At 37.4% G+C, this 24,263-nt stretch overlaps 2 protein-coding genes across 5 annotated transcripts in view; one reads left to right on the forward strand and one right to left on the reverse strand.

The window, feature by feature from the left end:
• CMSS1 (cms1 ribosomal small subunit homolog) overlaps nt 1-24,263 on the forward strand; it is a 388,299-nt gene that overhangs the window by 36,497 nt on the left and 327,539 nt on the right. The gene's annotated exons all lie outside the window — the stretch shown is intronic.
• Nucleotides 1-24,263, reverse strand: part of FILIP1L (filamin A interacting protein 1 like) — a 91,311-nt gene that overhangs the window by 3,725 nt on the left and 63,323 nt on the right. The gene's annotated exons all lie outside the window — the stretch shown is intronic.

Genomic DNA, 24,263 nt, shown 5'->3' on the forward strand with positions numbered 1-24,263 from the left:
ATTTATAAAATGTTTTGCTTGAACAATTATAATATGTGGCACATTAAGTTTGGTGCTCAATTTCTTGATTCTTAATTGAGATAACATTTTATTCATATTCCCATTGCTTGGAAGTTATACACTTCACTGATGGGCCTTTCTACTAATTAAAACTTGGTTTACACTAGCATAACATTGTGCCAGGAATCACTCACCTCACATATATCTTTATCCCCATGGTGACTGGCAGTTGAATGAGGGGAACTGAGAGGCATCTGAAGGGGTTTAGAGTTTTCGTAACATACAAGAGCACAGGATTTGATAGGAGAGTTTTTTGATTAATGTCAGATGCTAGAAATGATGGAGGAAAAACTATCAGGAACATAATAGTTCCCTTATAAATGAAGATTCTATTATAATGTTAGTTTTTTCTTTTACGTTTTAAATTTGTTGGCATAACAGGATGTCATTTTACATGTAATGTAAATGATCTCTTCCACACACTTTTCTCCTCAGCAGTGAGGTCATAGTTTTAAATTTGTGGCACTCTTAATTACATTGGGAATGGGCTGATTATAGAGGATGTAATTACAGCTTTGCAGTATTGTTATACAGAAGCTAAAATAGAATGGAATCCCTGGAGAACTGAACTAAAGGACTTGTCATGGGTGAAAAGTTTGTTTTCTGATCAAGCATAGACAGTTCATAATGTTTTGCTATATCTTTTCTATGAGTTAATTATCCAAAGCATGTCTTTAATTCTTGCCATAAAACTTTATTTTTGAAAGTTGTTTAAGGATTTGTAAGGACATTTTAGAAGGAAACTAATTTGGAAGAGTCTTCTTGGAAAAGTCTTTCTTGAGATCCTAATCTGCTCTTTTCCTTAATTATGCTACATAAGAGGAACATGTTTAAAATAATTGTATGATGTTAGATTTCCTTTTTTTTTTTTTTTTTGTGGGGAGGATCCACTTTTATTTTTTCATTTTGAGAACCCGACAGGAGGCTGGTCTGAGGGCTGCAGCCTGTGAAATTTCTAAAGAAGCTGAGCTGGATGCTGGGGTGAGGTTGATGATGATCTCATCTACAGTCTTGGCAAGAGGCTTGCCCATGGCTTCTGGCCCTTTCCCACTCCCTATTTGAGACACCTGAGAAGAGAAAGATGGCGTCTTCTTCCTGAATGGTCATGAGACTTCACAACCCACTGGTAGATACGTCCACAGGCAAACTGCTTTGTGGTGAAATAGTTACAGAAACTTTGGCAAAGTGCTTCTTGCTCCCGCCTTAGCATTAGAATCAAATTTAACAATGCGCTGAGCATAACTGCAGTGAAATATTTTCCCCTTTTTACATCACAGTTCTTAGAGTTTTATTAGAGAACAGTTTCACAAAAACTTTTCAGGATTTGTTTGCAACTTATTAAATAATACCATGTGCTATTTCATTTTCAGAAGGACATATATTTTCTTAGGATATAAAAAAGGGAAGATTATTTTGCAGTGAAATGAAAAAAGTATAAAAATTGAATGGTGATTAGTGAATTGTGGCAGAGCTGTAACTGGCAAAAAAAGACTGTGAAGAAGTTTAAATTGTTTCCATTGTGTTCATTGTTTTTGGCAGTAAGCATGATGCATCTTTTTCATCAGGGTTGCAAGGTCATGTATCTTTGATGGTTTCTGGAAATCAGCTGGCATCCCCTTCTGTTCCCAAGCCCCTGTACTACAAGGGAGGCACATAAAACTGATAATTTGAGTACATTTGCTCTCAGCAATTCCTTGCTACTTGTTTCCTAACAACTTGCTATTTCCCTGCCAGTCCCATAAGCACACCATAAGTCAACAGGCTAGTCAGGTAAGGCCTGTCAGGGAGGAAAATAGGAGTTTATATGCAGAAAAGAGTCATACTCCCAACCATCAACTCAGGGGCTTAGGGCCAGCAACCAGTGAGAACTGAGGATAGGAGAAAGGCCCTGACAGAACCTTCTCAGAGCCAGTTAGGTGCCGTAATGCTATTACACACTGTGTGTGTGTGTGTGTGTGTGTGTGTGTGTGTGTGTGTGTGTGTGTGAGAGAGAGAGAGAGAGAGAGAGAGGCTGATTAATACTACTGAATTGAAATTAGCACTTTTGGTATAGTCAAAGGACTTACCCTAAATCATTCACTATTTTTTGCCTTGTATCAAGAAGGTTGAGTTTGAGGTTAGTTTATGGACTTGTAGAAAGGCATTTCTATGCAAAGTTAGCAGGTCCTTATAGGATTTGAAGCTGCAAGCCTGGCTTGTACACAGTGCCCTAAATAAGGAAACTGATTGTCATACTGCTAATTACTAATGCAGGGATTTGTGTGTGTGTGTGTGTGTGTGTGTGTGTGTGTGTGTGTGTCTTTTCTTTTTTCAAATGTATATGAATGCTTTCAGCAAATATTTGCTGTTAACTGTATTTTAGTCATTTGAGGTCCACGATCATGTATCCAAAACTTTTGAAGCCGAGTGTCTTCAAACTTACAGTTTTTCAAATTTTAGAAAGGCAGTAAGGAGCATCTGTCATATATAATAGCTCCAGCAAGGCCTGTGGCACCACCTTTTTTTTTTATTTAATGATTTTTTTTATTATATTATGTTAATCACCATACAGTACATCCCCGGATTCCGATGTAAAGTTCGATGCTTCATTAGTTGCGTATAACACCCAGTGCACCATGCAATACGTGCCCTCCTTACTACCCATCACCAGTCTATCCCATTCCCCCACCCCCTCCCCTCTGAAGTCTTCAGTTTGTTTCTCATAGTCCATAGTCTCTCATGTTTCATTCCCCCTTCTGATTACCCCCCTTTTCTTTATCCCTTTCTTCCCCTACCGATCCTCCTAGTTCTTATGTTCCATAGATGAGAGAAATCATATGATAATTGTCTTTCTCTGCTTGACTTATTTCACTTAGCATTATCTCCTCCAGTGCCGTCCATGTTGCAGCAAATGTTGAGAATTCGTTCTTTCTGATAGCTGAGTAATATTCCATTGTATATATGGACCACAGCTTCTTAATCCAGTCATCTGTTGAAGGGCATCTCGGCTCCTTCCATGATTTGGCTATTGTGGACAATGCAGCTATGAACATTGGGGTGCATATGGCCCTTCTCTTTACTACGTCTGTATCTTTGGGGTAAACACCCAGTAGTGCAATGGCTGGGTCATAGGGTAGTTCAATTTTTAACTTTTTAAGGGACCTCCACACTGTTTTCCAGAGTGGCTGTACCAACTTGCATTCCCACCAACAATGTAGGAGGGATCCCCTTTCTCCACATCCTCTCCAACAATTGTTGTTTCTTGCCTTGTCTATTTTTGTGGCACCACCTCCTAAGCAAACCTCTGAATACTTCTGCAGTGAACCATGTGAATAGTTATGCTAAGTGGGATAATTAAAATAATGAGTAGTTTCACCTCTATTCAGGCTTTGCTGCCAGATGATGAGTTCAGAGAAAAAGTTCAGCCACAGTTTGGAAAAGAATATTGCATAGCTCTTAGATTTTTTTTTTAATTGCAGACAAGGGATTGTGGATGTGGAAAATGAAGGTATAGACTGTTGGTATCTTTTGGTAAGGAGGGTATGGAATTGAGGGTCTATGCCTGCTTTCTTCTTCAGTTGGATTGGGTTTTAAATGAAATAGTACCTTAATTTTCTGTCTTCATTATTTTTCTTTGCTTATTAACAGGTTTTAGGCAGTGATGCTGACTGATCTTATCTGCTAATACAGATTGTCATTGACTGGGTTTGCTAGCAAAAGCACATAAATTATTTTGAGAGCTTTTAACCAGGGTACATATAGTCTTGAAAGCTGCATAGACCTTGAGATGCAGAATGCCCAGATACAAATTTCATCCCCTCAGGGCTGTGTAGTCAAATTATTGCTCCTTTTTTCATGAATAGATCCAATTAACACACCTTTATATAGGGATGTTTGCATAATCTGTGCTAGGGGTTTCTCTAACCTCAGCACTATTGGCGTTTTGAGTAAAATGATTCTTTGTTGTGGGCGGCTGTGCTGTGCATTGTAAGATGTTGAGCAGCATCTTTGGTGTCAACTCACTAGATGCCAGTAGCAGCCCTCCTCTCCCCATTTGTGACAAACAAAAATGTCTCTAGACATTTTTTGCCCAGTGACTGGGGCATGAAATCACCCCTAGTTGAGAACAGTGTGTGTCCTTATGGACATTTATATTTTCAGTCTGTCATTAGAGTCAGACTCTCCATCATTTTGCCTTACTCAGCTCTCGTTAAGCAGGTGCATCAGAAAGTTCCCACCTGAGTTACACGTATACCTGGTGATTATATCTTCCCTGCAAATGGCCTGTTCTTTACCAGTGCTTCTCACAGTTTAAGGTGCATTTGAATCACCTAGGAATCTTGTTAAATTTCAGCTGCCAATTCAGTAGATGGGGATGGGCCTCAAATTTTGCATTATATGAAGCTCCCTGGTGATGCCAGGACTGACTATGGGTAGCAAGGCTTTATTATTTACATGTTCTGCAAAAACAGTATTATGACTGAATATTAACTCAGCCAGTTATTCATTATTGATTATATCCCAATTTGTGGACATAGCTTCTACTCCTGACCTAAAGGGCCATCCAGTTTTTTCACAGAGAACATCAGGTAGGAGACCAAGACTAAATTCCTAAAATTTGTCCACACTACTGGAAAAAATGACTCAAAATACATATCACAGGTAGTGTATTAGTAGCTGAATTTTCACCTAAAAAGGGCAGTAAATAATTTGAGTTCCAGTTTGTGATTTTCCTCACCCAGCCCAAAGCTTTAATATGCAGGAGACTATACTGTAACCACCATTCTTTATTTAGTGTTGGTGAGGTACTGCCAAGCACTGAAGTAAGTCTGCATCTGTTGGCTGTAATTCACATGGTAAACTTATAGGTTTTGGGATTATAATCTCTATTTTACAGCCATGAAAATTGAAGCTCAGAAAGGTCAGGAAGGTGCAAAGCCCAATGCCACACTGCCTCTCCAGCAAAGAACACAAACTATTACAATACTCAACCTGGTCCACACACAGTGTTTTTTTCAAGAAACATTCTCTGTATTGGAGAAACTATCAACCTAAAGAAAAATTCTCTTAATCAGTGTGCTTGCATTCTTTTTAGTTCATATCTCATAGAGCAGCAGTTTCCAAATGTTTGCTCTTCAGTCTCCTAAAATAATTTTATTAAATTGTACAACTAGTTTGTTCATATAAAGAGTAGTCATAGCACTTCCTTTAGCAAATATTATCTACCTTTTCTCAGCTTGTTGAGATATAATTGACAAAACTGTAAGATATATAAATTAAACAACATGATGATTTGAGATATATATATATATATATATATATATATATATATATATATATATATTGTAAAAAGATTCCTACCAAGTTAACCATATCCGTCACCTCACATATTCACCTTTTGTGTGTGCGAGAATGCTGAAGTTCTACTCTCTTAGCACATTTCACTTAAACAATACAGGATTATCAACTGTAGTCACCATGTTATATATTAGATCCACAGACCTTACTCATCTTTAACTGAAAGTTTGTACCCTACTTCCATCCTCTTCCTCTTTCCTGCCCCACCCCCACCCCAGCAACCACCTCTTCTTTCTATTTACATAAAGATCGGCCTTTTTTTTTTTTTAGATCCCACATATAAGTGATACCATGCAGTATTTGGCTTGTCTGTGTGGCTTATTTCACTTAACATAATGCCCTCTGGGTTCTCTGTGTTGTTGCAAATAGCAGGATTTCCTTTTTTAAGGCTGAATAATATTCCATCATATATATATGATATACATATCATATATATATGTATATATATATATATACCACATCACATTTTCTTTATTCATCTGTTGTCAGACACTTCAGTTGCTTCCATACTTTGGCTATTGTGAATAATGCTGCAGTGAACATGAGAGTTGAGCTCTCTCTTCAGGGATAGTGATTTCATTACCTTTGGATATATACTGAGAAGTGGGATTGCTAGATCATATTGTAGTTTTTAAAGATTTCTTGAAGAACCTCCATATTGTGTTCCATAGTGACTGTACCCATTTACATTCCCACCAACAGTGTACAGGAGTTCCCTTTTCTTCACATCCTTGCTAATATTTGTTACCTCTTGTCTTTTTGACAGTAGATAAGATGTGAGGTGATATTTCATTGTGGTTTTCATTTTCATTTCCCTGATGACTAGTGATGTCAAGCACCTTTTCAGGTACCTGTTAGCCATATGTATGTCTTCTTTGGGAAAATGTCTATTCAGGTTCTTTGCCCATTTTTTAAATTTATTTGGTTTTGTGCTATTGAGTTGGAGTTCCTTATGTATTTTGGATATTAACCCCTTATAGGATATATCATTTGCAAGTATATTCTCCCATTCCATAGGTTACCTTTTTGTTTTGTTGACAGTTTCCTTGCTGTGTAGAAGCTTTTTAGTTTGATGGAGTTTCATTGTTTATTTTTGCTTTTTCTTCCCTTGCCTGAGGAGATATATCTAGAAAAATGTTTTATGGCTGATATCAGAGAAATTACTACCCATGTTTTCTTCTAGGAGTTTTATGGTTTCATGTCTCACATTTAGGTCTTTAATCCATTTTGAGTTCATTTTTGTGTATGGTGTAAGAGAACGGTCCAGTTTTCCCAGCACCATTTATTGAAGAGACTGCCTTTTCTCCATTGTGTATTTTTGCCTCCTTTGTCATAGATTAATTGACCATGTAAGTATGGGTTTTTTCTTGGCCTATTTTGTTCCACTGATATGCCTGTCTATTTTTGTGCCCATGCCGTACTGTTTTGATTACTACAGCTTTGTAGTAGGTCTTGGAATCTGGGATTGTGATACCCCCAACTCTGTTATTTCTCAAGATTGCTTTGGCTATTCAGGGTCTTATGTGGCTCCATACAAATTGTGGTATTATTTGTTCTAGTTCTGTGAAAAATGTTGGTATTTTGTTAGGGATTGCATTGAATCTGTAGATTGCTGTGAGTAGTAAGGACTTTGTAATAATATTGGTTCTTCCAATTCATAAGCATGGAATATCTCTTTCCTTTTTTTGTGTCATCTTCTATTTCTCCCATTAATCTTTTACAGTTTTGGAGTACAGGTCTTTCATCTCCTTTGCTTTTGGCATAAAATTCAAAAAGCATTGCTAAGACAGGCGAGGAGATTACCCACTATGTTTTCTTCTAGGAGTTTTATAGTTTCAGGTCTTACGCCCAAATCTTTAATCCATTTCCAGTTGATTTTTGTGTGTAATGTAAGATAGTGGTCCAGTTTAATCTTTTATATGTGAATATAGAGTTTTTTCAGAACCATTTATTGAAGAGATCCTTTCCCTACTGTATATTCTTGGCTCCTTTGTTGAAAATTAATTGGCCATATTGGGATTTTTTTGGGGGGGGGGCTCTTTTCTGTTCCGTAGATCTCTGTGTCTGCTTTTTATGCAAACACTATACTGTTTTGATTGCTGTAGCTTTGTGATATAGTTTGAAATCAAGGACGATGATGCCCCCAGCTTTGTTTTTCTTTCTCAAGATAGCTTTGGCTATTCAGGGTCTTTTGTGCTTACATATGTATTTTAGGATTGTTTTTTGTATTTCTGTGAAAAATGCCATAGGGATTTTGATAGAGATTACACTGAATCTGTAGATTGCTTTGGAAAGTATTATTCATTCTTCCAATCTGTGAACATGGAATATCTTTCTGTTTATTCCCATTTATTTATTTTGATGTCTTCTTCAGTTTATTTAATCAGTGTTTCACAGTTTTCACTGTGCAGATCTTTTACCTCCTTGGTTAAACTTATTTCTAAGTATTTTATTCATTTTGTTGTTATTGTAAAATGGGACTGTTTTTCTTAATTCATCTTTCTGCTAGTTTGTTCTAAAAAGATTGTTAAAAACTAAGTACCTCTTCACACATTTTAAAGCTGCCATCTACAAATTTCTAATCAAGGTTTAAATAACTGCAGAAGATATATATTAATATTTGTCATATAATCTAAAAGTCACCATTGGCAAACCAGTCACCTAAATCAGACATTTGGGGATAGTCTGACTTCTTTTTTCAACTTAAGTAAATGTGTAAATACCTATCTCTTTGGCAATCATTTCACTCCTAAAAGAGATGAGGCACAGCAGCTTGCCCTGAGTTGTTCCCAGATGAAGAAACAAGCACTGCTTCCTCCAGTGGTTCTGAAGCTGTTGCTGCTCTGCTCTCATGGGACCCTCTCAGGAGTAAGTCTTTCTATAGTGTCCTTTTGTCTGTGATGTGCTCCAGAGAAGTTTCCATCCCAGGAAGATGCATTTGGTAAAATTTTAAGTTGGAAGACTGTTTTGAAAGGATTGTTGCAGAACTGAGAGCACAAGCACTTTTTCTGGCAGATCAGTTTTGGAAAGTATATTTGTGTGAATTGTGGATGTAGACGCTGATTCCTTTAAAGTTTTCCATGCTTATACTGCTGGAAAGTCTTTGTATACCTTTGGGGTAGGTGTACCCCAGTCTGAAGACTATTGTCTTAGAGCACTTACATTCACGTTCACATACTGATAGCACAGGATTATAGGAATATTCACTGAATCCTGTCCAATAAAAACAGGTTGTGGAAGCTGGTTTTATGGACACAAATTGAGGTAGTTAAATCCAAACTAGCTTAAAGCAGTGTCTTATTACAGCTTTTCTTTAGAGTTTCTATTATGGCTTAGAACTGTTACAACTTACTGTGGTTTATCACTATTATTATGTGCAGTACCAGTTCCTTGTTTTTTCAAAAATACCACATCTGTCATCTTGAATGTTCTTTGGTACTAACCATAAGGCTGGTTCTTTATTACAAATTATACATTCAGAGGGTCTTTTTAGTTTTTATTTACATACACATATGTCAGCATACATGTGTGACTATATTTTATCTCCCCTGTGTGAGGCATTGAGTGTTAGTAATACTGATCATATAACACATATGAAACAGATGGTTTGTCTAAATGTTCTAATGCCAGTCATACCCATAATAATTCATAATTTTCACCACTTTTGATTTTGTCTTATTTATGTGCATTACAGTGAACCCTAATAAAATATAAGCTTCTTAATAATCGGGCACATGTCTGATTCATTTGTTTCTTCTACAAATATGTCTACCACAAAGCCTTTACATGTGGAGGGTATCAAATGTTTGTTTTATTTGTTTACCAAAGTGAGTGTTTTTTGAATGAAGGAAGGAATGAACAAATATACTTTCCTGTGGAAAATACTATAGCATTGTCCTGAATAATTTTATTCTTTCTTTAAAAGAAAATGCTCTAGTGTTTATTACGTGCATGGTTTTAACTTTTTAAGAAAATGAGGTGTAAATGGTTTTCCCATTGGTGTTTTCCAAGTACATTATTGGACTTTAGAAAGAATTGAGCCTGTTGCAACATTCTTCTTCCTTCAGATTCCTACATTAGAACTACATGTGCTTGCTTGTTTGAGAAGAGAAATTGGTGGTAAATGTCCACCCTAGCCCCCCACTCTCCTTTGGCTATTTCATCTCTGCAAACAAAGGAGCAGTTCATTTTTTCCTCACAGTCCAGAGCTCTACCAGACAAATATGTTTATTACACAAGCAACGTTAATCAGCAAGAGCAAATGAAATTAGAAAGGAAATATTCATCTATAATCTGGCCACCCTAATACATCAATTATATTTCTACTTTTCCAGATTCTTCTCCAGTTTTTCTGACACCTGGCCCATATAAATAAATGTAGGGTCATTATCAAGCAATAAAACCAATTCCACAAGCCATAAATGGCACTGTGTTGTTTCTCTTAGCTGTAGAAATCAATATGTAAAGTAGGGAACAACTTCAGAGTCTGCTTACCTTCTCATCTGTCATTTTTAGGAGACACGTACTCCACTGTATTTATTACTTGGATCTTGAATTTAAATTTTTGATGTTATGTATATGACAAGACTTGTTCGTTTAATTTGCAAACAACAAAGGACTATAGTTCATACTGGGGCTATATTGAGATGAACAGGGGAAGGTTCTTTCCTGTTCTCAAAAAACATTTGTAGACTGTTGGGAAAGAATGAGCAGATAGTTCCAGTGCAATTCAGTAAAGATTCCAGGGCAATAGTTATCAAACTTTTTGGTCTCATGACTCATTTATACTTTTAAAAATTATGATGACTCTAAAGAGCTTTTGATTATATGATTTATATCTATCAATATTAACTGTATTAGAAACCCAGACTAAGATTTTGTTTATGTTTGTGTATTTATTCATTAAAAGTAATAAGCCATTGTATACCAACATGTTTTATGAAAAATAACTTTTTCAAACCAAAAAACTAGTGGGAAGAGTTGCATTGTTTCCTGTTTCTGCAAATTCCAGTGTCTGGCTTAACTGAGGACAGCTGGTCTCAATTCTTTTTCACATATTCTATAAGCTGTCAGAACAGTGACCTCACAACACGTCATGTAGCCTCTAGAAAACTCCTTGTACTCTTGTAAGAGAATGAGAGTGAAAAAGGTACTGTTACTATAAAAATAACTTTGAACTTGCAGAGCTCTTGAAAGGGACCACACTTTGAGGACCATTTCTCTCGAGGATAGACAGTTGAAGCATAAATGAGAAATATGTCTTTCTCTGGAAAAGCGTCTAGTTTGGGCTGTCAGCTTCTGCAGTGAGTGAGCTCTTTATTTCATCCAGATTCACTGACCTAGTCACTGCTCCAGTGTTTCCATCATTAATAAAATTAGTTGTTTGTTCCCTACCTTGAATAGGTAAAAGATCTCTGCCTTTAATATCTCTTTCCCCGTTCTTAGAAGAATCCTAAATGACAAAACTGTCTCCATAAGACATTTGTGTTTTGTTTGAAACCATAATTTGAAATAAGGTCATGGAAACCACTGAATTGCCTGGTTTTTAAAATGCATCCATCCACAGTGCTGTGCAGACCAGCTGACATTTAATTCATTTCAGATCTTTATGAAGCAGTTACAGTGATCACCTACCATGTGCAAGGTACTGTGCTTGTTATTTGTCAGTTTCTGTTTTTCTGTCAAAACCTGGAAACCTGTATACTTGCATAGCTCTGGTCATAACTTATAATAATTTCCCATCAACAAACACATAGTGTGATGGTACCAAATTCTGTTTGGTCTTCTGTTAAGATATATGAAACATTGGACCTTTCATTCTAGTCCTAAGTGTGTAACTTCACTTTGATGGGCTTCAGTTTCTATATTTGCTTTTATTCTCCCAGAACTAGTTTAATACATTATGTTTTCTTCCCAACTTAACATGTTAATCACTAAAGCAGAAACTACATACATCACACTGTTTTATTCATTTTCGTATCTGCTCTCACTTTGATAGTGTGGTTATGATTATATTCCACCATATCTTTTAGCAATTCTTATCTAATATATAATTTTAATTGTTGCACTGCATTGATAGCAGCTACATTCATAGTTAAATAACCCCAGAGCTCTAAGCAGTTTGCAGAGTAATTATATGCGAGTTTTGGAAAACTTCCTTAGGTTGAGATAGGTTCTTGATAATCAGGCCTATAATTTATGTTTCTTTTTTCAATGGGACTTTTCACTGTTTAGTCTGATTTTTAGGAGCACTCATAAAAATAGCTATGACCAGTCTTTTGTGCTGCTTCCTTTTATTTCTCTCACAAGTCAAAGGTTTTTTAAAAATTACAGCTACAGCATACCATAGTTATAATGTAATGCTCAATTCATTTGACTTGGTCAGCAAGATCTAGAAGAACAGTAACACTTTTTTTGGCATCTGCTAGCTGAATATGAGTGTACATCTGTGTCTGCTTTATGTCCTTGTTATTGAAGATCCTGTCATCATCATTGAGATCATTTAGAGACACCATAAATGGGTCCAGATCCAGCAAGCTGGATACTACTTTCCTTCATTGTGAAACAAGAATTGGGGCATGAAGTGACAGAGGAGGTTTTAGCTGGTGTCAGAGGAATATATTGTAAAAATGGTGCACCGTGAGTCAGGACTTTTCATTATCTGAACAATTTTTTTTGGATCCCCAGGGATTAGAGGAAGTGAAATAATAAGATGCAAATAGTCAAATGACCTATTAATTATAAGGAACTTGTGAACTTTTAGCAGAAAATCAGGATCCTTACAGGAGCCTGTGAAACCCTCAAATTGGACAGAGGTACAGGGGTTGGGGCAAATCTCACTCTTTCTTAAAAACAGGAAAAAAAACAAAAAAATTGAGTGAGACCGAGTGTCTCCTAGAAAGAAAAATTGCTGAAAGGTGTGGTTTCAGAACCAGAAAAAGGCCATTTTGAGAGCTCACAGGCACAGAGCTTGGGGAGTAAGGGCACAAGGAGAATATTTTCATTTTGAGACCATAGAATCTGGGCTAGAAAAGACTCCACACCCAATCAAAGGGCCAGGTGGAGACTTGGAAAGGTGCTCAATTTAGGCCTGGGAGAGGAAATGGGAACATGGAGGTGATGGTAAGGACAGCACATGTAAATCTGTACTAGGATAATTACTTAGAACCTGAGTTATGTGTTGTCTCTTCAGTGCTATATTGGAAGTTAAGGAGCTTTCTAGAAAGAACCATTGGATAATGGATGTTCACTTAATACCACTAGTCTTCTGCCTCTCCCTCCTCCGTTTTAATTATTCATATTAAAAAATATCTACTCAAATGGATTTTTTCTCTTGCTTTGAATATATTATAGCTAGAAAGAAGGAGCTTTTAAAAAACGAATTACTGTGAATACACTGCTACACTTAAGAGCCTATTCTTTTTGTGTTCTTACCCCCTCACATACTCTGAATGAGGTTCTTAATTATTGAAAAAGATCCCTCAGATCAGTATTTTCACACTTTCTCTTTTTCAGACTTTTTATTTCAATTGCTACTGTGCCAAAAACAAAACAAAACAAACACACTCACACAAACTTAGCCTGTCTTTCATCAGATTGAGACTTCAGGTCCTTGGCTGACTGAGTTTTAGGTGGGCATGTCCCTGATCTTTTTAGGCCTACCTGGGCCAACCATAGCCATGAATGCCTTCCCCTTGCTGCCTTGTCTCTCTCTAGAGAGAAGCATTCAAAAAACTATCCAGCATGTGATGCCTTTATTCCTGAGACTGCTTTGTCTGGGACACAGCATACAGAGCTGCCTTTAGTGGTGATGGTGGTGATAATATTGGGCTTGTCCTCAGGTTCCTAACACTTTAATTGTTTATCATTCTTTCCAATCCTTCCTCCCTCTTTCTGTGGTTGATTTTGTACTCTTTCTGATTTGTGTTCTTCTGTATCTTATCCTTTTGTCCTAAGGTAGCCTTCTTTAGAATAGCGCTGATGTCCTCCCTACTGCCCCAACAGTAGATGGCAGTAAACACTGCAGGTAGCTGAGTGGCAAGGGACAGGCAGAATACCTGACAGGGAGCAAGTGTACTTGCCAGCAATGCAGCACCAATGGAAAAGAGGCAATAGAAGGGAGGTAGGGTAGTGCTGGGGGAGAAATTCAGATTCTGGGGTTCAATTTTCAAGCCAGAGTTGAATCTTGGCTTTCCTGCTTCTATCTAGTATGACTGAGCAAGCAATTTAACTTCTACGAGTCTCACTTTCTTAATCTGTAGAATGGGGATAATACTGGAGACTCCCTCATAATAGTGTTGTTCTGTGGATTAAATAAAACAATCCATATAAAAGCTCCTAGCATACTACCTGTCACAATATGTATCGGTTACTATTAGAAGTAGGAATCTGTGATGGTGAGGCAAAATAGAAGAGCACCTCAGCCACAATGGACTGGCCTAAGTAGGAGTCACCTAGGAGAAAGAGTCAGAATGCATACTAGAATGAAATATATGATTACCTAATCTGTTTACTACGATCTACTTTCAGGCCTTTAACGGATCTTTTTAGCTACACACATAGTTAGCCACATTGATTGCCATTTTAGGCCAGGATTTCTCAGCCTTGACACCATCGACATTTTGGACTGAATAATTCTTTGTTATGGGAGCTGTCCTGTGCATTGTAGGATGTTTAGCAACATCCCTGGCCTCTACCTACTGAATGCTGGAATAAGCCAGTAACTGCCAATTCAGTTGTCACAACCAATAGAGGTCTCCCAACATTGCAAAAAACCCGGGGACAAAAATCATCTTTAGTGGAGAATGACCATTTTAGGGCATAGGTAATTTTTGGAAAACTTCTATTAGATCTCTTTGTTAGCTTCTCTGATATTCATACGCCTTTTCATTATCTGCTGCTCAAATGTATTTGGGATTAGCCAATGTTTTCCATTTCTCTTTGGCTTACAGATCTACTCCTCTTCTTCCTTCATGGAAAAGAATAATGTTGCGAATGTGCATTATTCAGTGAAATGCCAGCGTATCACAATGGATGCTAGTAGTTCACCTTCCCAAAGCTTCTCTAATGTTCTACTCATCTTACCCTTGTTCTTCATTCCTTGAGTTTGAACATCCACTTTCTTTGCTGGGATCAGATACTCTTAGACTTGTCTACTTTGGGTACTCAGAGGCAGTGTGGGCTGACTGATTTGGTGCAGACCTGGAGGGAACAGTTTTTTTCTGTATATGCTGCTTCCTGCCAGGTATGGTTTCCCTAGTGAAAAGTGTGGAGAAGACTGCTGAGGATGTTTTATAATGTTTTTTGTTGAGCAATTCAGAAAAAAATATAAAGTAACAGGTTGAAGAACACCCAAATCTGTCTGAGAAACAAGTCGTTTGAGGTTTTCATATTGTTATATAATTAACTTTGTAATTATTTTCTCAGTTTTCACTCTAAGCAAGTCTGAACTTCAGTTTTGGATTGTAGGTTAGCATTCTTAAATATATAATACATAATGTTTATTAAAAGGTAAACTGTGTCTTTCTCCCACCTCATCCTTCATCTACCCATACCCTTTTCCCAACCTATAACCACTGTACATATTTTCTCTTATAGGTACTTCTAGAATGTCTTTATATGAGTAAAGAAGCAAATACAAATAAAGGTTCTTATTCTTCCTTATACAAGAAATAGCATTCTGTAACTGTTCGTCTGTCACCTTGATTTTTGCAGTTAAACATTTTCTTGGAGATCTTTCCATTACATCAGGATTCTTAAGCAGGGGTAGGAAAAAGGAATAAAAATCAGCATGACTGCTAAATAAAATCTTTACAACTTCATGCTAAAGAAATTAAAATCTGTAGGCTTTTTTTAATCGAATAATATAGAGGGAGTCATATACTTTTGCTGTTTTAAAACTTTTAAAATAAAAATTTAAAATAAATAATTTAAAGATAAATTTTAATAGTAATATCATTTTATCATAATTTTTATAACAGCACTTTGACTATTGTATATCTGTCTTTAAAACGTCTGTGTGTAGCATCTGTATTTTCTTAGCTGAGAAACCGAGGCCCAGGCAGACTGCATAACCTGCAAGGCCATTGTTAATGGTAACCCTGGAACTGGAAGACTCCAATTCCCAACTACTATCCAGTGCAGGATTTAGCTTATTAGAAACAGACAAGCATATTGAAGGTCCACTCTTTGCCACTTGATCTTACTTAATCCTTATAACAATGTTATGAAGTATTATTTCCATTTTATAGATGAGGGTACAAACCAAAAAACTAGAATGTAGTCAGGTTAAATAATTACCAAAGAGCACTGACTGCAAAGCATGTGTTCTTTTCACTTAAACCAGACTACATGCTAGAAAGCTGAGTACTGCTCAGCTTTTGAAAGAGTTTCCTCTTTCTCCCATCCCATGGTTTTAGTGTTCATTTGTTCACTCCTGTACTCTCCACCCCAACCCCCCTTGGCTCCTTGACTCCTCCTATCTTTGCTCACTCTGCTCCAGGCACACCACCTTCCTTGTTCCCTGAACACAAGAGGGCCTGTGTTTTTTGTTCTGGTTACCTCCCCAGGGAGCCACTCATCTGCCTCATCTCATCTAGTACCATCTGGTATACTGTATTTTACTTATTTGATCATTGGCTGTCTCTCCTACTGGAATATAAACTTAATGCAAGTGGGTAGGTGTGTATATGTGTGTGTTTTATTCAATAACTGGCCAGTTATTGTCAGTTTTATTCAATGCTATATTTTTAGTTCAGGAGCAGTACTTGGTACTTAATTGGTATTCAATAAATATTTGAACAAATACCTATTCTACTTTTGAACTGAGTACTATGTTAAGGATTAAGGTTGTAACTGTAAGCAGTAGACACATAGTAAGGACTTCTTTCCCTCTACAGTCAATGAATAAGTTACCATTTATTGAGCAATTATTATATGCCGTGTACCATGCTAGTCCTGGAAACAGTCATAGGAGGCAAGTATTATTGTCCTCATTTCACAACAAAAGCAATTGAGGCTCAAAAGTTAGATAATTTGCCAAAGGTTCTGCTGGTTAATTGGCAGAACCAGAACGCCAGTATAGTTTTTACTCCAAATCCTGTTTCTCACCACCATGACATACATCCAGAGCTCCTGTCTCATATATCTTATGTACCAGCCTCTCCAGTCAGTAATTATGTTGTAATATTCTGTCTGTCAAAGCACAGAAAATCACTGCCACTTAAAATCCTCTGTTTTGTCACAGTATTTCTGTGTAGGTTCATGATTACTTTGAGCCTTGATGATGAGACATTAACAAATATTCTCTTAATCACTGTAATAATAAAGCAAGTTTAGTCATTTGGCATAAATTCATAAATATTTTTGGATAGTTTAAAAAATTGTGATTTTGCCAGTAAAAACATCTCATGTTCCCCAGAGGAGGTGGGTTTGTCATAAATACCATTTCCGTTGAACATTTCAAGGAACTTAAAGTTCTCGGAAAATATTTTTAACAGACAGCCTTTTCTCAGGCAGACTTCAAGGGCATAATACTATATACCCTAAAAGTGTGAGTGCACGTGCTTTATCTTATTAAGAATATTTATATGTATTTCTCTTATTATTCAAAATTCATTTGTATTTGGATGTTTCTTTTGTGTCTTAGTGGATTGAAGTAAACACACATGGATTCTTTAGAAGAGCATTCTGATGTAGCTGCAGAATTTTCTTTGTTTTTAATCTCCATTAGTCCCTTTTTTTCTCTTCCCAGATCACAGGTTATTTTCACTCAGATATTGCAAATAGGTATTTTGGAGGATTAGTATAATTCCTTTCCCTAAACATTTATTCTTTGGTGGGTTGCTTTTCTTTCTTGTATTTTCTCTCCTTTAAAAAGTTACAAAGAACATATCCTTTTCCAAATCTTATTCTGAGCCAAAAAAAAAAAAATTTTTTTTTAAGCCCCTAGTTCCTGTAAGTCTCTAAGGAAAAAAAAAAAAAGGCTTTCCTCTTTTATTTGGCTTTCATACATTAATTCACTGGTGTTCAGTTTGTCAGATTTAACATAAAAGGCCAAAGCAGAGAGCAGTCATGTGCCAGAATGGATGAGTTCACTGGTTTTCACCTCCTTGTAGTCTGGCTGCCTTTACAGTGGCAGTGGCTAACGTGGTATGCTTGGGAAACCAAATGTTTCCTAACTTGTTAGTGGGAAATTAAAACTTCAGAAATTTAGAAACCACAACAATAGAGGCTTATATTTTATTGTGACTACTCAGTCACACGGTTTGCCATGAGAAATAGGCTAAATAGGAGCCACAAGAGTAAAATGTGAAAACATTTTGATCCCTAGAAAATTCTACCCCCACTCCTTCCATTTTAGTTATAGTAAATCAGTAAATAAGGGACCAAGGAACTACAAACATTTAATAGCACTGAATAGTAGTCACAGGTCAGGGCAATTGGAGGATGAAGGTTGATGCTTGGCTTGCCTTCCTGCTGAGCAAACAATCAGATCATGAACCATAGTGAACATCCTCCATCTACCCTTACCCACTTTCCCTAGCTCATGAGGATGACTGATTTCTGCCTTCTCCATGGTGTTTTAGAGAGCTAGAGCATGGACCATATGCTCTAGCAAGTTTAATTACAGATAGGTGGGAACATTTTAATCTAGAATCTCTTGGAATATAAATGACCATTTTTCTTGTGGTGTGTGTTTTGCATCCCCTTGTGTGCACTGTAAAAATTAAAATTATTTGGTCATCTAAGCCTTGTTTAATTTTCCCTGACTGACAGTTCCAAGCGTTTGGGTTAGATTTTCCTTTTCTGCCATTCACGAGTATTGAGAAGACAGAATGCATGAACACAGAGTTTGATCCTATTTTCTCTTCTCTAAGTTGGGTTCTTTTCAGATGAATGTGTCCTAGAGAATATTAACCTTATGTAGTAAGGGGCAATTCAAACAGGATGTTATAGTGGTTAGCAACAGACCTGCCTGAGGTGAAAGCAGTGACTTTACACTCTGCTTCCCTTGGCTTTGGGTCTGCTACTGATTTTGTTCCTCAGCAAGTTTCATCCATTTAGTTATGTTTATCCCCGTGAGATATCTGTTTGTGGCAGAATTAAAGAAAAGGCTGTTGTTGTATACCTTGTATATGGGCTATATGAATACCCATCCATTTCTGCCCTGACCATATCTGATTTAGTGATTTGAATTTTAAGAAAGGTCAAATTATTTCAGATTTGCAGTAGTTGAAAAAGTGTTTTTGAAAATACTGATTTCACTATTCTTCACTTTTAAAGCTCACTCATTCACAGCCAAAAACAAAGAAAAAAGCCAACCCCAATTTTCAAACAACAGAAAAGCCACTTTCAGAAGAGCTGTGTATGTAATGGACAGGGAATGCTGGACCCGAATGTGCTACTGGGTTAGTTCTATGACTTTGCCTTATCTGCCTATCACCTCAGCTGCAACATGGGGAAAGCTATACAATTGATCTCTAAGGTTTACAAAGTCTTTGATGATGCTCAAATCTCAGTTCCACAGAATAAAAATCCCACAAACCTTTAAACTCCTCTCCTCCCTTCTTTTTTGTATAGCATTGTGTACAAATTCATATGTTAAAAATGTATATTTTGTTTCATCAGAAGAGATTTTATGACTTATCAAGGCCCCAATGGTTCATAACTACATGGGACCTTAATTAGAATTTCATGGGATTCAGATTTATTTTTGGTTCTTTATATGTCAAGTACTATCATTCAGGGTTATATAAGTATGCTGTAAAAATAAAGAAATAAATCTTTCCAGTGTCTGACACTTAAAATGTTATGCTAAATTTGAAAGTACACTAAAACTAAAATATTAACACCTAAGAAGAAGTACTTATACTCTTAGGATTCTTTATTGTCTGTGGCTGTTCAGCCCATATTGTAAGATTTGTCTTACCCACTTTTTTTATTTGTGTGCCTCCCAGGCGTGGTAGGACTTTCAAAGTAAAGCGGGGAGATTCCAGGCTAGCTTTTAATAAGCCTTTTGCTCTTTAGGCCTGTACTCAGCAACCTGTTTCTTATTTCAGGTGACTAAACACCCTTTGGAAAGCTCATGTGGGTTTCTCATAAGAGGGATTCCCTTCTAGCAGGGAAATCAGAATAAAAGATAACCTCACTTTTCAAAGTAGCTGAGACACATGGATTTTCTCCAAAGACTTAATCCTTTACTTCACTTTACGGCTGGGTATAAGAGAACATGAGCTCTTCCAGACTGCATCCTACAAAGCATCCCCTCTTTGGTGCTGGGGCAACCTCTTGTGCCTCAGCCTGTGGAACCCTATTTATAGTCCAGATGATGATAGAGCACCATCCTTGTGGGCACACTGGCATAAGTAGAAGAAGTATAGGTACCATTTACTGAGTGTCTACTATGGGTCCTGCGTTGTGCCAACTGCTTTATTGTCACATTTAATCTTCACTTTAAGGAGATGACTTACTCTCTACGTAAGTCCAGGTTGTTCTGAAGGCCATATACTGGATTTAAAAATCATAGTTTGGATGTTCGGATCCTGGATCAAGCCTTTTTTTTTTTTTTTTTTTTTTTAAACACAAAAAACCTCAGATTCTCTTTCCATAGTAGACTTCCAAGAAATAAATCTGCCATCCTTTTTGGAATGCTCCATTCAATAGCTTCCATTTATATTTCAGTTCCCTTTTTTTCTGTGAATGTTCCCTAACTTGTCTGGCTGACGCCCCCTTTCTAAGTCCCCAAAGCCCTTACAGTTTTGTGACACAAATACTTTATATTGTTTTATACCACTTCCTAATTTGCTTTTGGATATTAGTTTTTCTCTTGAACTAAGTCTAAGCTCCATGAAGGATTTGGTACCTCTGTATCCCCCTTGTGGGTTTGAATTCAGTATGTACTTGATGACCAAATGATTGAGAGGTGAGAAGAACCATTTCTTAGGGGAGCATAACTCTCTCTTGGGCTGAATGATACCTAAAGTTCTCAGAATTTGCTTATTATTAGAGCAGAAGAAGTAAAGTTTTGCTCCTCTTGTTCCTGTCACTTCTGAGGAGGGACAACCATTTAGTGAAATGAGGAATTCACTTGAAGACAAATTTAAATAAAGTCCAGATGGGGGAAGTCCAGCCAAAGAATCTTAACTTTGCTTGTGATTCTTTGCATCTTTACCCAGCCCAATGAATTTTATGGGATTGTAAGAAGAATTTCGTGAGGCATAATTTTAGAGTAATTGAGTAGAACCCCAAATCACTTGACAGAATTGTTCTCACCTTTATCTGAAAGATCTGTCTTGCCCCATTTATCTAGTTCCATGAAAGCCTAAAGGATAATATGCAACCTCAAACATAATGTATTTCTTTTAATAACATGAATGTTTAACTATCTTGATAATAAATGAATCAATATTATTTTTAAAGAATGATCTTCCCTTTAGCTGCAAAGGATTAGTTCTCACAAAACTCCAGAGTGATTTACCTCCTCTGCCATTTCCAACTAACAGACTAACAAACTAAGGCTAAGGGACTTGGATAGCATCTCACTACATGGCCCTTTGTCTTTAGCAAGAAGGAACTTTCTCTGCTCTTCTCAAGCTTCTAGGCCAAGCAGCACCTTCCTTTTCTTCCATGTAACAGCAGCAGTCGCTTGAGTCTTGTCAGCCCAAATGTGATGAATGTTTCACATTCCTTTTATGATTTCTGCTCAGAGATTTGTTTTTTGTTTTGGTTCGCTTAAAAAAGAATTTTATTAAAAAAGAATTTTAAAAAGGGAGAAAAACTTAGTTCACCTTTAAACTTTTGTTCCAAGACTGACAGGCCATGAGATACAGTAAATCTGGCAGATTTGCTTCTGTCTGAGCTGCCCATCTCGAAGGGCTGACCTCATCTTTGAGGCTGTTCTTGGTGCAATGATTTGGAGCTCTCACAGACTCAAATACTACAGTTCTGTTAATCTTTTCTCTGTGCTTAAGAGTGGACTTTTCCCCTCACATTCTTCCCATTTTCTTTAGCTAATTTTTCTATAATGATATGACCAGTAGCTTATATTTTTATATAGTCTTTGGTTCCAGTTAATCAGAGTACCCTTAGTGTTACTGCTTATTATTCTATCTTTCCCCAGTATTGAGAGATGCTTATGGTAGATGAGTGTTTCCTTGTAGGTTTGTGGAAGCCAAGGCTATAGGAGGTTTACCCGCGGAATAGATAAGAAGACAAGATAGATAATAGAGACAAGAAGAGTGGAACTTGGATTTATGAACTATTACTCTTAACTCTTTAGTCTTACCATTGAGATAACACTCTTTGTCCATGCCAATTTAATATCATTAGTAAGTATGCAAGCAAGCTTGAAGATTGACTCTGTTCTGGTTGGTTTTGTTTTTTCTTTAACAGTCCCACATTGTTCACCTTTACCGAATTTTTATGTACAGCTGACCTGTCTTACCTGTGTTGCTTTATCAGTCCATTAAAAAAAGAACAGGGACAGGACCATTGTGCAAGAACTGCTGGTGATCTTAGTCACTGTCAGCAACATGGGGCCCGTGAGTGTTAGTAGGTGTACCTGGGTTAGTGACATGGTATGGTGTGTGGAGAACTTAGTTGCTGAGCCTGTTGTCCTGCCTTGTGCTTATTAAGCACAGTGCCTGAAAGATACTCAGTAAATGTTTGCTGCTGGGGAAGAGTTATAAGCCCTAGGCTGTCTTCAAAGGTTGACATTGGAATTACCTAACTGATACTAGAGAAAAATCACTCCTTTTCTGTAAAACCTGGCAGATTCACTGAACTACCCACAGAAACTTTAGAATCAAAGTGTATGCTTCAGAAAAGGTAATCTGGTTTCTAGTTATGGCAAGGACAAGCTGTTTGGGCCCAATGACTGCATCTTGTAGGCCTTCGGCTGAGGCACAGATTAGGGAAAACAGGAACCTACCCTCCCTTAAAGACAAAAACCACTACACTCTGCTCATCCATATTTTGCTTGCCATCCATTCCATGCCCCACAGCTATTCACGGTACTCTTTCACCACCTTTATTGTCATTATTTGGGAGAGGAAGTTAAAATGAGGCAGGGGGAAATAGGCAGAAAACAGAGAAGCATTTGACTTAGTCTGCCTAGATTTCACTGCATTGACTTAATCTGAGCCTGATGTGTTTCCTGGTTTTTGTGTTTGTAGTCAGTTCTATGTGATTACTTCAGATAGTGGCAGAGATTTGTTTTAGGCTACTAAACCAAATCTCGACAAAGAGGCCCTTCGTAGCCCAGTGTCGAGAAATACTCTTTTCTTACTAAGTAAGGAGCTTCTAGGTTGTAATTTATTTGTTCGTACATTTATCCAACACCTTTCTTGTCCCAGTGACACACCTACTAACTATAGGGAGGTACTCTGCCAGGTGCTAGGAATAAAGTTGGTTGCAAAATTGACCCTCAAGGAGTCCCAGAGACAGATAATAGACAAATAAGCAGTTAATATGTAATTTAAAGTCATGTAGCAATGCATTGTGTGAAGGAAAGTAAAGCAAGGTAAGTATCACCAGGAGCTTACAGCCTTCATTAGTTACTTCCTCTGCAGTTTTTGAGGAGGTTGTTTTAAAGGCATTGAGTCACTTTGGATTTTGAAAGGGAACCTGCTAGCTGGGGAGGTATGGAGAGTGCAGAATGCTTAGTTGGAAGATGCTGAGATGAGGTCAGTTGTCAAGTTGTGGTTCAGACCTAAATGTCTTTGACACAGAGCGTACATTCTTTCAGGGGAGCCGCTCAGCTTCTAAGCAAAGTGAGCTCTGCCACCGGAGGACCTTTAAGTACAGTTATTTGTTTACTTTGTCTTCCCTTTATCACCTCCCTTCCATTGTAATAGCCTGGTTGAACTCTACAGTTTTTAACTCCCTCCTTTCCCCTTGCCTTCTTACTGCTTATAGTTATGAACAAGAACTTTGAACCTTTCTGCTATCTTTTTTTAATGGGTTTTATATCTAAATTAACACCTCTAGTGCCAAGGCTTCTTCTGGGGCTTCTGCCCTCATCTTTTCCTAGCACTAATTTAAGGAGAAAGCAAAGGCTGTAGTCCAAGAATGCAGGGGGCCCTGGCTCTGCCTCTGAGTAACTGTCTCTGTGCCAAGTCACACTGTGAACATCAGTTTCTTTTGTAAGGTGAGGCATTTGGATCAGATGGCCTCCAAGGGTTCTTACAGCTATAAAGCTCTGTGGACATTCCTTGCCAGAGAGAGTATGTGTACATTCTTGGGGGCCTAGAGCATCCCATTGTCCGTATAGAAAAACTTACAAGTTTCTTCTCAAACTCACATCTGTGGAGTTGATGTTTATGTTCTCTTTTACTGCTAAAACTGTCCTTTAGGCTAGAATCAGAAGTTATAAACAAAACAAGTTGGGTTAGGCTACACCTTTACCTGCTCTAATGGTACACTTACATACCTAATTCTTTACATACTTCCTTATCCCCCATCCCCCCCCCCACACACACACACCATTCCTCAAGTTTGTCATTAAAAAATAGTAATTGTATCTTTAAGAGTTAATCTGATTTTGGAACGAATAGGGAATAGGAATGTGAGGATGGTCAGACTGGAGAAAGAACACTGCTAATGTGTTATTCTCTGTTTTGGGGCTCAGAATTAACACTGCTCCTGTCCTATCTTAATCTGCTAAAGCATGTGAGAGAATAAGCATGAAAACGGAATGCTTCTCCCATATCTGAAAAAGAACCAAGGGACTTTCCTTGGACAGTCTTTCCACTTTTGTTTTGCTCAGCTTTCCCAATCAGAGGTAATGTTAGTACAGAAGACAGCCAGGGAGAGATCATCTCAACTCTGCTTTTTAAGAAAAAAAGGGATGTAGGAGGGCTTACAAC

This window comes from Ailuropoda melanoleuca, chromosome 1 (genome assembly GCF_002007445.2).
Source record: "Ailuropoda melanoleuca isolate Jingjing chromosome 1, ASM200744v2, whole genome shotgun sequence".
NCBI lineage: Eukaryota > Metazoa > Chordata > Mammalia > Carnivora > Ursidae > Ailuropoda > Ailuropoda melanoleuca.